Raw genomic sequence first — 13,297 nt, forward strand, 5'->3', positions numbered from 1 at the left:
ACTCTTGATCCAATCGCCATCAACCGCTCAGATCGCCGTTCATCTCATGCACTGTCTTCGACTTGATCGTTGACGTATATCATGATGAGAGCACAAAAGTGCAATCGTCATACCATTTTAATTAGTATTATAACTAATTATTAATAATAAAATTAATAAATTAACATTGTATTTGTGTTTGAGTGCAAGTAATCCAAGAAATCCAATAACATTGGGTTTGAGCCCAATGCCCAGCAGCCCGAGCTCAAGTCAAGCCAGCACGTGATGGAGCTCATCCCACGATGCAGCCAGCTTTTCAGAATCACCTTCCAAATCAACCCCGCATCCAAGAGACCCAATGATCATCAACATCCCGAGAGCAATTGTCAATCCCGTCTCATCCCGCGTCCCCCTCTTCCGGATTCGAGGGCCCGTGAAGCCAGCCATCATCTTCCTCAACCTTTACCGCATCCCTCACGCGATCAGCGCCCGTCCGCCTCTTTCCCCATTTCAAAAATCCTCCCAGCAAGGCGTGATCTCAGACACCAATTCCAACTTCTTCCGGATCCGGCCATTCAAGACGTCCGCCCGTGCTTCCCCGTAATCCCGCACGATCCTCCTTCTGCTTCATCAACGCCTCCTCCCAGCATCCGCGTGCCACAACGTTCACGATACTCCACCATCCCGTGATCGGCTCCTCCGCGATTCCTCCCAGCTCCAGCCAGGATCCAAGCCGTGAATGCCTCCTCCCGTCTTCAACGCCTCAGCCCGTGAAGCCAGCCACACCGTTCGCACCTCCCAGCGTCCACGGCATCCTCCCATCGATCCCGGATCGCCTTCCATTCCATGTGCGATCTCGGATGATCGCCTCCTCCTCCAGCAACCGTCCCGTGATCCAGCCTCCTCCGCCTATGCTTCCGCCGTGATGCAGCCGAGATCCCGCCCACGGTCGCAGACCGCGCCCTCCTCCTCTTTCGGAATCCCAGCGGCCATGATCCCTCGCCCGTTTCTCTTCCTCCAGGCTCAGGCGATCTATAAATAGGGGAGTTCTCGGCAGGAGGAAGAGAGCTGGGAGTGGTGGTGGCTGGCGGGTCCAAGGGGGGCTCTCGGTTGAGGCCAAGAAACAGGGGAAGGCCCTGTTTGTGAGAAAAAGAAAAAAAGAAACAGAGCATGGCTCTATTTCGGGTTGAAAAGAAAGAATAAAAAATTAGGGAAGAAAGAAAGGGGAGTTTTCTTATTTTTCTTTCTTGGTTTTTATATTTTATTTTGTAGAAGGTGGAAGCACTAGGCTTCCAAACTTCATTTTATTTCTTTTGTAATTATCCTTTTTATGCAATCAGTACATTTATTTTCATGCAATCCTTGTTCTATGTTCAAGTTAATTTCTGTTTTTTTTAATGCAACTTTTAATTCTTCTTTGATGCAATACATTAAATTTTCTTTTATGCAATTTATGTTCCAAGCTTCAATCTTCCTAAGCACTGTTTTCATCCATGCCAAAGTTTTCCTTTGAATAGTTAAATATTTTATTAAATTTATAAATGCTCATCTATTCCAAGTATTTGTCTTTTCGTTATTTTCAAATGGAAAACATTCTCTAATAGACTAGTGAATCATTCAACATTCTAAAAATAATGTTTTTCTTTTATCATTCAAAAATTGATTTTGAATCCGAGTGAATGTTCTAATTTTTATGCAACTCCAATCGCCTCCCTGTAGATCGACCTCTTACAACCACTATTCTTCGAGTAGAAAAGATAAGAGTAAATTAAATTTAAACTTTTGTTCGTCGGTTCTAACAACGATCTGTCTAGCATATTTTTAGGTAGACAGAAATCGGACGAACAAAATTTTGGCACCATTGCCGGGGAGGCAAATCGAGAAGCAAGAACGATCACGAAGATCAAATCGAATTTTGGATGCCCGGAGTGAACGCACTCCGGTAGTAAGTTTTATTTTTATTAATTTTTCTTATTTTGATTATTTTTAGTTAGTAATTTCGTTGTTATTAAATTCTAAAATTTAAAATTTGAAATTAAAGTTTTCTAAAAAAAAGTAAAAAAAAAAATTTGAAAAAATTTTTTTAAAAAAATTCAAAAATTCTAAAATTTAAATTCAAAATTTGAATTCTGTGATTCGAAATTTGAAATTTTAAAAAAAAAAGTTAAAAAAAAATTAATTAAATTAAAAAAATTCAAAAAAATATTATTTTTGCTAGTAATTGATAGGGTGCAATCCTCCGAGGTGATCATACCTCTATTGGGGCTCCTCACGGAGTAATCTCCAGAGCTTATTCAACGGACATTCGGAGATTGACTGACGCATAAAGATTAGTTTTAGTTTACATTCAAGTTATTCCTATATAAAAAAATAAAAAAAACAACATAAAATTAAAAAAAAATTATTAAGAAAAATAAAAAAAATTTGCTTGCTCATTTAATCAGTACAACCTAATGACATCGCATAAACTTTAAAAAATTATTGATTATTTGCTGCATTTAGTATTAAGCATTTGCATAAAGTAATTAAGGGCAAAACTCATTGAAAAGATAAGGTCGGAAAGTCATTACCTGTCCTTAGCCCAAAAATCACCACCTTGCATACTTATCCTAAGTCAAATTAAATTAAAATCAAATTAGACGTTGGCCTTAGGGTTTTCGAGCTCAATTAGGCTCTTGGCAAGAAGCAGCTGAAAGCCACTCTAGTGAGAATTTAGTAATTGGTGATGTCTAGAAAAGTTTTACAACAGTGAGAACTATTACGGGTATTGTAGTATTGGTGTATCCCTTCTGGTACCACCACACACCCTGAGACTTTTCTGGTCACTGGTTACTGGATCACTTAACTGGTAAGCTCAAGCTTAATCTGAAAGGGAGATTAGGAGCTGTCTAATCTAGAGAGAATTTCAGGAACTTTTTTAACCTGATAAGTCTCTGTGCAACTAGATTTAAGAAGCTACTAAACCTCACTTAGTTCTAAGACTAATAGGATCAAATTGTTGTGTGGTGTTGGTTGTGGTCAGCTGTGTCTAGTCCTTCTTCTCTTCTTCTAGGATTTCATTTAGGAGTCGAGTCTAATTAAGTTGTGGATAATGTATGCATGGTAGAAGATCATTAAGGGGTAAGTTAACACCATTTAACCTAGAGGTTGAAAAAAAGCATCGTCACATCCGACGAATTATTGATCAACCACCAATCTATACAATGGGTGATCACATTAGAACTTTGAATGAGTTGTTTGCACCCGCATCCGCTAGTCCCCCTACTTGCATAGTATTACCAATTAATAATGCAGCCCAATTCGAGATTCGGTCTGCAACAATAAACATGTTACCTAAGTTTCATGGGTTCGAGAGTGAACAACCCTACATTCATCTAAACAAATTTTTGACAATCTGTCAAACATTTAGAAATCAAAACTTAGATGAAGAGGGTATTAAATTAAGGTTATTTCCCATGACTTTAGAGGATCGTGCTGCTGCATGGCTGTATTCCCTAGCTTCAAATTCCATCACATCATGGGAACAACTATCTAGGAAGTTCATGGCTAAGTTCTATCCTATGGTAAAGACTGAAAAAATTAAGGATGCCATCAGAACTTTTAGAGGAAAATCTGAGGAGGAATTTTCCCAAACTTGGGAACGGTTCCATGACTTGTTGGTCAAATGCCCACACCATGGGCTTGATAAGGCTGATCTAGTACATTTCTTTTACAAAGGACTACCTCTGGCACATAGAAACATGATTGAGTCCATGCACAAGGGTAGGTTCATGGACCAAACCCCGGATCAAGCCTATGAATTTCTTGTTGACTTAGCCGAGAACGCCCAAAATTAGAGTAGCTATGGTGAGGAAGTAAATAGAGATGAGTTCGGGTCTAGAAAACCTGGTAATTATGAAATGAAAGCAGACCCAGATCTCAAAAATGTCATGTCCAATCTGGTGACTGGAATGAACAACTTAAGCAAAAAGTTTGATGCTTTCACTGTTTCCACTAGCTCGAGTTCATATAAAGAGTTAAATCCCATCATGAAAGTGGATCACGAGTCAAATAGTTTATGTATCTTGTGTAACAGTTCTGAGCATCTAGTGGAGTGTTGTCCTAGTTTACCCAACATAAAGGCCGAGCAAGCAAATGCTCTAAATTCATATAGTGCCTTTAAGAAGCCCACTCCCAACTCGTTCAGCCTAGTTTACCATCCTGATAATAGGTTCCACCCAAATTTCTCATACAAGCAAAATGAACCTATTCAGCATCAAGGTGGTCCACCAGGTTTTCATAACAACTTTTCCAGGATAGGTCCACCACAAATGAACCAACCTTTGGTTCCATCTGTACCGCCTTATAATGCCCCTATCCCACAGCAACCTTCACAATTAGAAACCATGATGGCTAATATGATGAAACAACAACAAGATTTTATCAAGCAACAACAACAGACCAATACAGCCCAAGCCCAGACTAACCAATTCCATGCGCAAGCAATTGCAAAACTTGAGGTTAGTCTGAGCCAAATAGCTAACTCTCTAGGGGATAGGAAGAAAGGTGAACTACCTAGTCAACCAGTGCCTAACCCTAGTAGACAACAAAATCAAGGTCAGATAGGTCAGTATCAAATCAATTCTAATAGAAATCTGACCTATGAAGTCCAGGCAATTACCACTTTAAGGTCTGGCAAGCAAGTGGACAATAATGTCCAACTTCCTGAAAATGAAAAAGAAAATAAAACTGAATCCGATAAAAACCCTATTCAGAAGAGGGGTCAAGAACAGGACAAACCGGAAAAAAGGAAAGAACCCATGGAAACATACAAACCCAAGATTCCCTTTTCCAGTAGACTTCAGGACTCCAAGAAACAATCTAATTTTGATGAAATCATGGAAGTCTTTAAAACTGTTCAAATAAATATACCTTTTCTCGATGCCATAAGACAAATTTCCTCCTATACAAAATTCTTGAAAGACCTCACCACGGTCAAAAGAAAAACCAGCATTCCTAGGCAAGCTGTTATGGCTGCACAGGCCTCATCTCTCATTCAACAACAGATTGCTCCGAAATTTAAAGATCCTGGTTGCCCAACTATTGAAATAAAACTAGGAGAGACGATCATCCAGAGAGCTCTATTAGATTTAGGAGCCAGTGTAAACCTACTTCCCTACTATGTGTACCAAAAATTAGGTTTGGGGGAATTAAAGCCTACAAATATTACCCTTTTCTTAGCAGATAGGACAGTGAAGTACCCCAAGGGGATTGTAGAGGATGTAATAATGAAAGTAAACGAGTTTTACTATCCTGTGGACTTCGTTATCCTTGAGACTGAACCTGCAATACATCCAGACAGTCACACACCTATAAGTTTAGGTAGACCTTTCTTAGCCACAGCAAATGCTGTGATCAACTGTCGAAATGGAATGCTGAAGTTATCTTTTGGCAACATGAAAGTCGAGCTTAATGTCTTCAACATAAGTAAACAACCACCAGACGACAAAGAAATCAATGAAGTTGACATGATTGAAAGTCTGGTTCAGGAGACTTTCTTACAAACTTATAATAAGGATCCTTTAGAAGCTTATCTTGCCCATTCCGAGGAAGGGGTCAAGCATGCGCCCCTTAGTTCTGTTCCCCTTATGAGCATAGATCGTCATCAGCCGACTGTTCTTCATCAGACTCTTCCAAAACCATTCTTAGATAATGGTTGAAAAAAAAAGGAGGATTTACATTTTGTCCGGCTGAAGACATAAAACTTAGCGCTCTTGGGAGGCAACCCAACATATAAATATTATAATAAATAAATAAATAAATAAATAAATAAATAAATAAAAATTTTAACATTCAGGTTTGGGGGTATTTTCCCCAATCTTCAAGTTATTAGCCATATCAAGGTCCAAAATCAGGTACTGTCTCCTCTATCCTATTACTATTAATTTAGGTATTAATTTTCTCAACATTGAGGATAATGCTGAATTTAGGTATGGGGGTGAGAATATTTTTGAATTTTGTGCCTAAAAAGATTTCAAAAAAAAAAGGGGGGGGGGATTTCAAATTTTTAACTCAAACTCTAATCTTTTTGGCTGTACAAACTAGGAATTGCTTTGACAATAGCTTTGAGTTAAGAAATATGATAGCAGTTCTAGCTTGAGTTTTCGTCCCATCTATCTTCTGCTAACATGATACAAGATGATTTAGCACCTACACGTAAGCACATGAATAGTGGGGTATGTATACTTGCAACTAATATGAATACTTTTAATCTTCAGGATAATTTAAAGTTATATGTGTGATGAACACCCTAACCTAACCAAAAAAAAAAGAAAAAAAGAAAAAAAAAGAAGAGATAAAATAAAATAATGAGTTTAATTTAAGTCTCCTCACTGAGTAACCGGGCCTCCTGCCTGGCAAGCAGCGAGTGTTCGCATAAAAAGGTGAGGACATTGAGATTAAACTCTGCGTGACTAATTTGGCCTTGAAGCCTAGTTAACTTGAGTTATTAAGCCTGCTGGGTGTCTCTACACCTAGTGCCCTGAGCCATCTGGATCGGGAGTCATTGGCCTAACACTCGCTACATGGGTTAGCTAGAAAGCTTAATAAGGCTCGATATTGCACAAGTCATTCTTCTTAACATTCAGTCTGATAAAAAAATAATAATAATAATAATAAAAAATTGGGGTGTTCATTACCATTTAACTCTAGAAAGTCTTGAAAATTGGAGTGATCATATTGGAAGTAAGTGAAAGCCACTCATTTATATGATACTATCTTGCACCTCACTACATTCTTGACTTGTTAGCAGATAAATGGGAAGTAATGGAACTTGAGTTAGAGTCTGCTTAAATATGATAGCAATAAGTCTTTATTGTCCTTGCAATTCTAAGTTCATACAATAATACTTGTTCAAATTTTGAGTTAAATATTAGAAATCCCTGACTAATGAAGTTTGTGGGTAACTTCACTGCAAACCCTCACGAGACAACACTCGTCCATTAGGGTAACCTAGGGGTTTAAAGGCTTGTTGCACGTGTTAAGTGCAATCGTGACTCCCTACGAAAATGGGTACATATCTTAGTTTGTGTATTTAGCTTCAATTAAAAAAAAAAAAAAAGTCATAAGTTAGACTACATCTTTTTGTGCCCTCATTTTATCGTTTGCTTGTTAATTGCTAGAGACTAGCAATAAGCTGGTTGGGGGGTGTGATGAGAGCACAAAAGTGCAATCGTCATACCATTTTAATTAGTATTATAACTAATTATTAATAATAAAATTAATAAATTAACATTGTATTTGTGTTTGAGTGCAAGTAATCCAAGAAATCCAATAACATTGGGTTTGAGCCCAATGCCCAGCAGCCTGAGCTCAAGTCAAGCCAGCACGTGATGGAGCTCATCCCACGATGCAGCCAGCTTTTCAGAATCACCTTCCAAATCAACCCCGCATCCAAGAGACCCAATGATCATCAACATCCCGAGAGCAATTGTCAATCCCGTCTCATCCCGCGTCCCCCTCTTCCGGATTCGAGGGCCCGTGAAGCCAGCCATCATCTTCCTCAACCTTTACCGCATCCCTCACGCGATCAACGCCCGTCCGCCTCTTTCCCCATTTCAAAAATCCTCCCAGCAAGGCGTGATCTCAGACACCAATTCCAACTTCTTCCGGATCCAGCCATTCAAGACGTCCGCCCGTGCTTCCCCGTAATCCCGCACGATCCTCCTTCTGCTTCATCAACGCCTCCTCCCAGCATCCGCGTGCCACAACGTCCACGATACTCCACCATCCCGTGATCGGATCCTCCGCGATTCCTCCCAGCTCCAGCCAGGATCCAAGCCGTGAATGCCTCCTCCCGTCTTCAACGCCTCAGCCCGTGAAGCCAGCCACACCGTTCGCACCTCCCAGCGTCCACGGCATCCTCCCATCGATCCCGGATCGCCTTCCATTCCATGTGCGATCTCGGATGATCGCCTCCTCCTCCAGCAACCGTCCCATGATCCAGCCTCCTCCGCCTATGCTTCCGCCGTGATGCAGCCGAGATCCCGCCCACGGTCGCAGACCGCGCCCTCTTCCTCTTCCGGAATCCCAGCGGCCATGATCCCTCGCCCGTTTCTCTTCCTCCAGGCTCGGGCGATCTATAAATAGGGGAGTTCTCGGCAGAAGGAAGAGAGCTGGGAGTGGTGGTGGCCGGCGGGTCCAAGGGGGGCTCTCGGTTGAGGCCAAGAAACAGGGGAAGGCCCTGTTTGTGAGAAAAAGAAAAAAAGAAATAGAGCATGGCTCTATTTCGGGTTGAAAAGAAAGAATAAAAACTTAGGGAAGGAAGAAAGGGGAGTTTTCTTATTTTTCTTTCTTGGTTTTTATATTTTATTTTGTAGAAGGAGGAAGCACTAGGCTTCCAAACTTCATTTTATTTCTTTTGTAATTATCCTTTTTATGCAATCAGTACATTTATTTTCATGCAATCCTTGTTCTATGTTCAAGTTAATTTCTATTTTTTTTAATGCAACTTTTAATTCTTCTTTGATGCAATACATTAAATTTTCTTTTATGCAATTTATGTTCCAAGCTTCAATCTTCCTGAGCACTGTTTTCATCCATGCCAAAGTTTTTCTTTGAATAGTTAAATATTTTATTAAATTTATAAATGCTCATCTATTCCAAGTATTTGTCTTTTCGTTATTTTCAAATGGAAAACATTCTCTAATAGACTAGAGAATCATTCAACATTCTAAAAATAATGTTTTTCTTTTATCATTCAAAAATTGATTTTGAATCCGAGTGAATGTTCTAATTTTTATGCAACTCCAATCGCCTCTCTGTGGATCGACCTCTTACAACCACTATTCTTCGAGTAGAAAAGATAAGAGTAAATTAAATTTAAACTTTTGTTCGTCGGTTCTAACAACGATCTGTCTAGCATATTTTTAGGTAGACAGGAATCGGACGAACACATCACATCATAGAAATACAACCAGATATAAAATAAAAATAATAATAAATTACATCCCCTTTTAGGAGGCATGTAGGCCTCTCAAAACATCAAATAAGATGCATGCAAACATCTGAAAAATTACATGACATTACGGATCACATCGCAGGTCATTACATTTGATACCAAAAGGGTTTAAATCCTATGATCATCACCACATGCAACAATTATACTTTTCAGATCTGAAACCTAATTGATTATGTTATGACATAGGTTGCTGATCATGCTAATCATGATTCTAAACTTTGTAATCTCATTAACAATGCAAATAGAATCATCATTTTATCACATAAAAATCAGCATGCAAAAATCAGCAACCCTTAAAAATTCTGCATGCAGAAAATTTCAGCACACATAACTTTTTAAATTTCAGATCTAACATGCCTGTTTATAATTAATTCTAACCTTAATCTACGAAGCCTAGGCTCTGATACCACTGTTGGGAACCCGCCCACGCCGCAGAAAATTAAAAAAAATTCAGAAAGCAGCGGAAGAGGCACAAGTGGGATCAACATTCATCATATGAATGTTATTCAAAGTTCGTAGATAGATTAGAATTAAAAACTTTTAAACTAATTATGAAGATCAAATCTTCACCTTGTGCGGGTAGATGATCACTGCAAACTGAAGTTCATGGTTTAGGATGAAGGTTCGCTTGAAGCCGTTCACGCGTCCGGCCTCTACGGGTATCCACACGAAGTAGAGATCCGATCAAAGCTTCCTTGTCTCCCCGGGGTGCTAGCTCCCTTGTAGAGACTTCTTTTAATGGCTGATGTCCTTCCTTTGAATCAACCCTTGATTGTGCTTGGGAGGAGGAAGAAGAAGGATGAAGAAAAGTAAAGGAACAAAGCCCCTGCAGCCTTCTTTCTTTTTCCTGCGTAGGAAGGAGGAAGGGAGGATGAAGAGGCCACCAATACCTTTTTCCTTTGCTTCCCTTGCTTGCGGCTGAACCAAGAGGAGGAAGAGAGGGGGCGTATGGCTGAGGAGAAGAAGGCTTCAATTTCTCTAGGTCAGCCCCCCACTCCTCCTCTTAAATAGCATGTGGAGCTCCTCTTGATTAACTTCCAAGAGGGGTGCCGGCCCCTCTTCTTGTGCCGCACCAAAGAAGAAAAGGAGGGGTGTGAGCCCCTCCCTCTTGTGTTGCCCTAGTCCTCCTCTAAGGAGGATTAGGAGGCCCCTATTTGGTTTAGTCATAATCACATTAGGCTTTAACCAAATCATGAACCATTTGGGTTTAATCTAGGTAAGTCCTAATCCAATTAGAACTCAAATCAATTATGACTCAATTAAACTCTTCAATCCTGATCCAATTAGGAGTCTTGTTGATTCATTAGATTAATAATTAATTAAGACTTAAGAAATCCTAATCCAATTAGGATTTATTCAATTTTAGTCCTAATCCAATTAGGACTCTAATTTGAATCCGAAGTCCTAATCCAATTAGGACTTCTAGGAATCCTATTCTAAGTAGGAATTCAAATTAAATTCAAAATCCTAATTCAATTAGGATTGTAGGAATCCTATTCTAAGTAGGACTTCCAGTCCTACTCCAAGTAGGATTTCCAGTCCTAATCCAATTAGAACTCCCAAAATCCTACTCCAAGTAGGATTCGTGTTTAAGTCCAATTAATTAATTCCCATTGTTCCTTCTTCAACTGATCATCAATCGAATTGATTACTTATGATTCATAATCATATTTCAACCATTGGATCGGTCAATACCTATAGTGTGTGCGACCCCATAGGTTCTATTCTGACTGGTAGTGAGATATATATTGCGATCTCTATCACAATATCATTGAAAACTTCTTTCAATAGGTTGGAACGATTCCAACTCAACTCATTAGGGTTTATCGATCATCGAGATATTCCCTGTGAGTCTCACCATCCACCAGTGACACCAGCAGCATGTAGTGGCTACCCAGTAGAATGGAATGATGAACCTTTAGATGCAATTATCGTGAGATACAGTCCTACTATCGTGGATCCCTACAGAACGGAGGTCATGGACAACTCGTCAAACTCCATCGTCTGTCATATGTCAAGATTTATTCGACTTAAGTTCGGAGTGGAAAACTGTTTCTCCACTTTGCATACTGCCCCGGCCGAGGTCTTACGAACTCAGTCTTATAAATCACAAAGGATCTCTCCTTATCTACCAAGGTCGATAGATTCCATATAGGTGCATACCCTACTCCTACAGTGAACCTATTGCAGCCAATCTACACTGCATGGACCCGTATGTCTAGAGACCATATATACGTGCAGTCAAACTACGATAATCTTACTGTGAGTAGCCGAAGCACCGCAGGTCAAAGGACCAATCACACTACTGCAACATCAAGCAAGTCACTAACGAGTGGATAGACATCCAAGTGACTTCTTGTCTTGGTCACGCTCAGTACCCTTGTTCTTAACAAGCACCTGCACTATTACTTCAGTGTCGCCACATCATGGACTCGAGTCTCGTCCATCCATAAGGAAAGCAATGTGTACACTGATCGGATCGATCACCGTCCTCGTGATGATCCATTGATCAGGAGCATTCAGAATTTAATCGCCAATGATGCATGGCTCAAATTCTTAACTCTTAAGAATATGCATCATCATCTTATTAATTCTTGGACGATTCATAGACACATAAAAATATGAATGAAAAAGATGCCTTTTATTTATTCAATAATAAATAGTCAAGTACAAAATTATGTCCTAGAATTAATAATGTGTCAGCCAGATTGGGTTCTAGGGCATTGATAGTCAACTTTAAAGACCACGCAATAGCACGTATCTGGTAGAATAGTGATTACGGGTATCGATCCACAGGAATTGGGGTACAGTTGCTTTTCTTTAAAAAATATTTAAAAGGAAGAGTTTGTGAAGAAAATTAAACTAAGAAATTTAATAAAAAATGCAATTAAAACGTTATTAGTTTGAGGGGATCTCGGGCAAGGAATTCACCACTAACATCGGAACAAGGGTTATTTGTGTTTTAATTTATTCTTGGATTAACATGCGAATTGGCTACAAGCCTAATAAGCATTCGAATAAAATTTCACAAAAGTAATTTAGGCATAATCCATCTTTAGTTAGCATGAAATGTCTACCCTAATCTAAGGTGGCAGCACACTGCATCTTCCCTAAGCATGGACTATCTTATATTTACTTAGTGATCATGAAGAACCATTGTATAAACACCATACTTAAAATCACAGAATTCAATATGGAATTAAAGAAATATTCATTAGGATCAAAGAAGTTTATACAATTCCAAGAATAATTAAAAAAAAACAAATCTCTTATCCTTTTGTTAGGGTTGCATCCGGCCCCAGTGAAGAGATTAGCTTTTCATGGTATGGGAGGTAGCAGCAACAACACAGAAGGCCTTCATCATGACTGGGTTCCTCCCTTCTTCGTCTTCCCTCTCAGACTAATCTCAACACGAACTGAATAAAAATCAAACTCCCTTCCTCATATATTTTTTTTCTTTCCGTGGAGAGTTATTCACATAATACCCAAAAGTATTATCTCTCCTTTCCTCTTCTTCCCGTGAGAACTCCTCTCAGCGGGATTGAACCGAACCGAAGTGAAGCCTCCTCCTTTTATAGCTTTCCCAGCCCCCTCTCCTCCTCTCTCCTTCCTTCTTCTGTGGCTGATCCGAATGGAGGATAAACTCGTGGAGACCTTATCTCTTCCGGATGATTGCAATATCCAATCTGGGCATTGGGAAGAAGATGCGCTGGGATCGGATTGCGTGGAAGACGACTGCTTGTTCTCATCCGGCCGTAGAGAAAAACTCGGAACAGGGACAATGCGGAGAGGATGCGTGCTGGATGAAGAGTTGGAACTCGTCATGGATGGAGGGTGGGATGGTTCTTTGGACTGCCGAAGACGTGGGTGCTTATCCATGGGAGATAAGCATGGCTGGATTCGAACTTATCTTGAAGCAGGGGATATTTGGATGAAGCTCACGGCTGAGGCTTTGGCATCCGGCTGTAGGCGTTTGAGAAGATCTCGGAGGGAGAGGATGAGGATGCTGGGAAAATGTGGACGTGGGAAGCACAGGAGATTCGGGAAGATGAAGCTAAGGAGGGATGTTTGGATTGCGGAAGACGTGGCCCTGTTCCGCTGAAGCAAGGAAAGTTGGATTTGGTGAAAAATCCGGATGGGGTTAATTCGGAAGAGGGAAGATACTGGATTTGGTTGGGATGAAATCCAGGAAGATGATACGGACGTGGGGTGCGGAAGAAACAGGGGAAAATGCGGGGGATGCGGAAGAAAACTCGTGAAGTTGGGAGCAAATCCGGATGGGGTCTCGGTTGGAATTAATCCCAAAGCAGAGGAATCCGG

Source organism: Phoenix dactylifera, chromosome 6, assembly GCF_051530095.1.
Source record: "Phoenix dactylifera cultivar Ajwa chromosome 6, Ajwa_hap1_PhDact_Kaust_v1.1, whole genome shotgun sequence".
Lineage (NCBI taxonomy): Eukaryota > Viridiplantae > Streptophyta > Magnoliopsida > Arecales > Arecaceae > Phoenix > Phoenix dactylifera.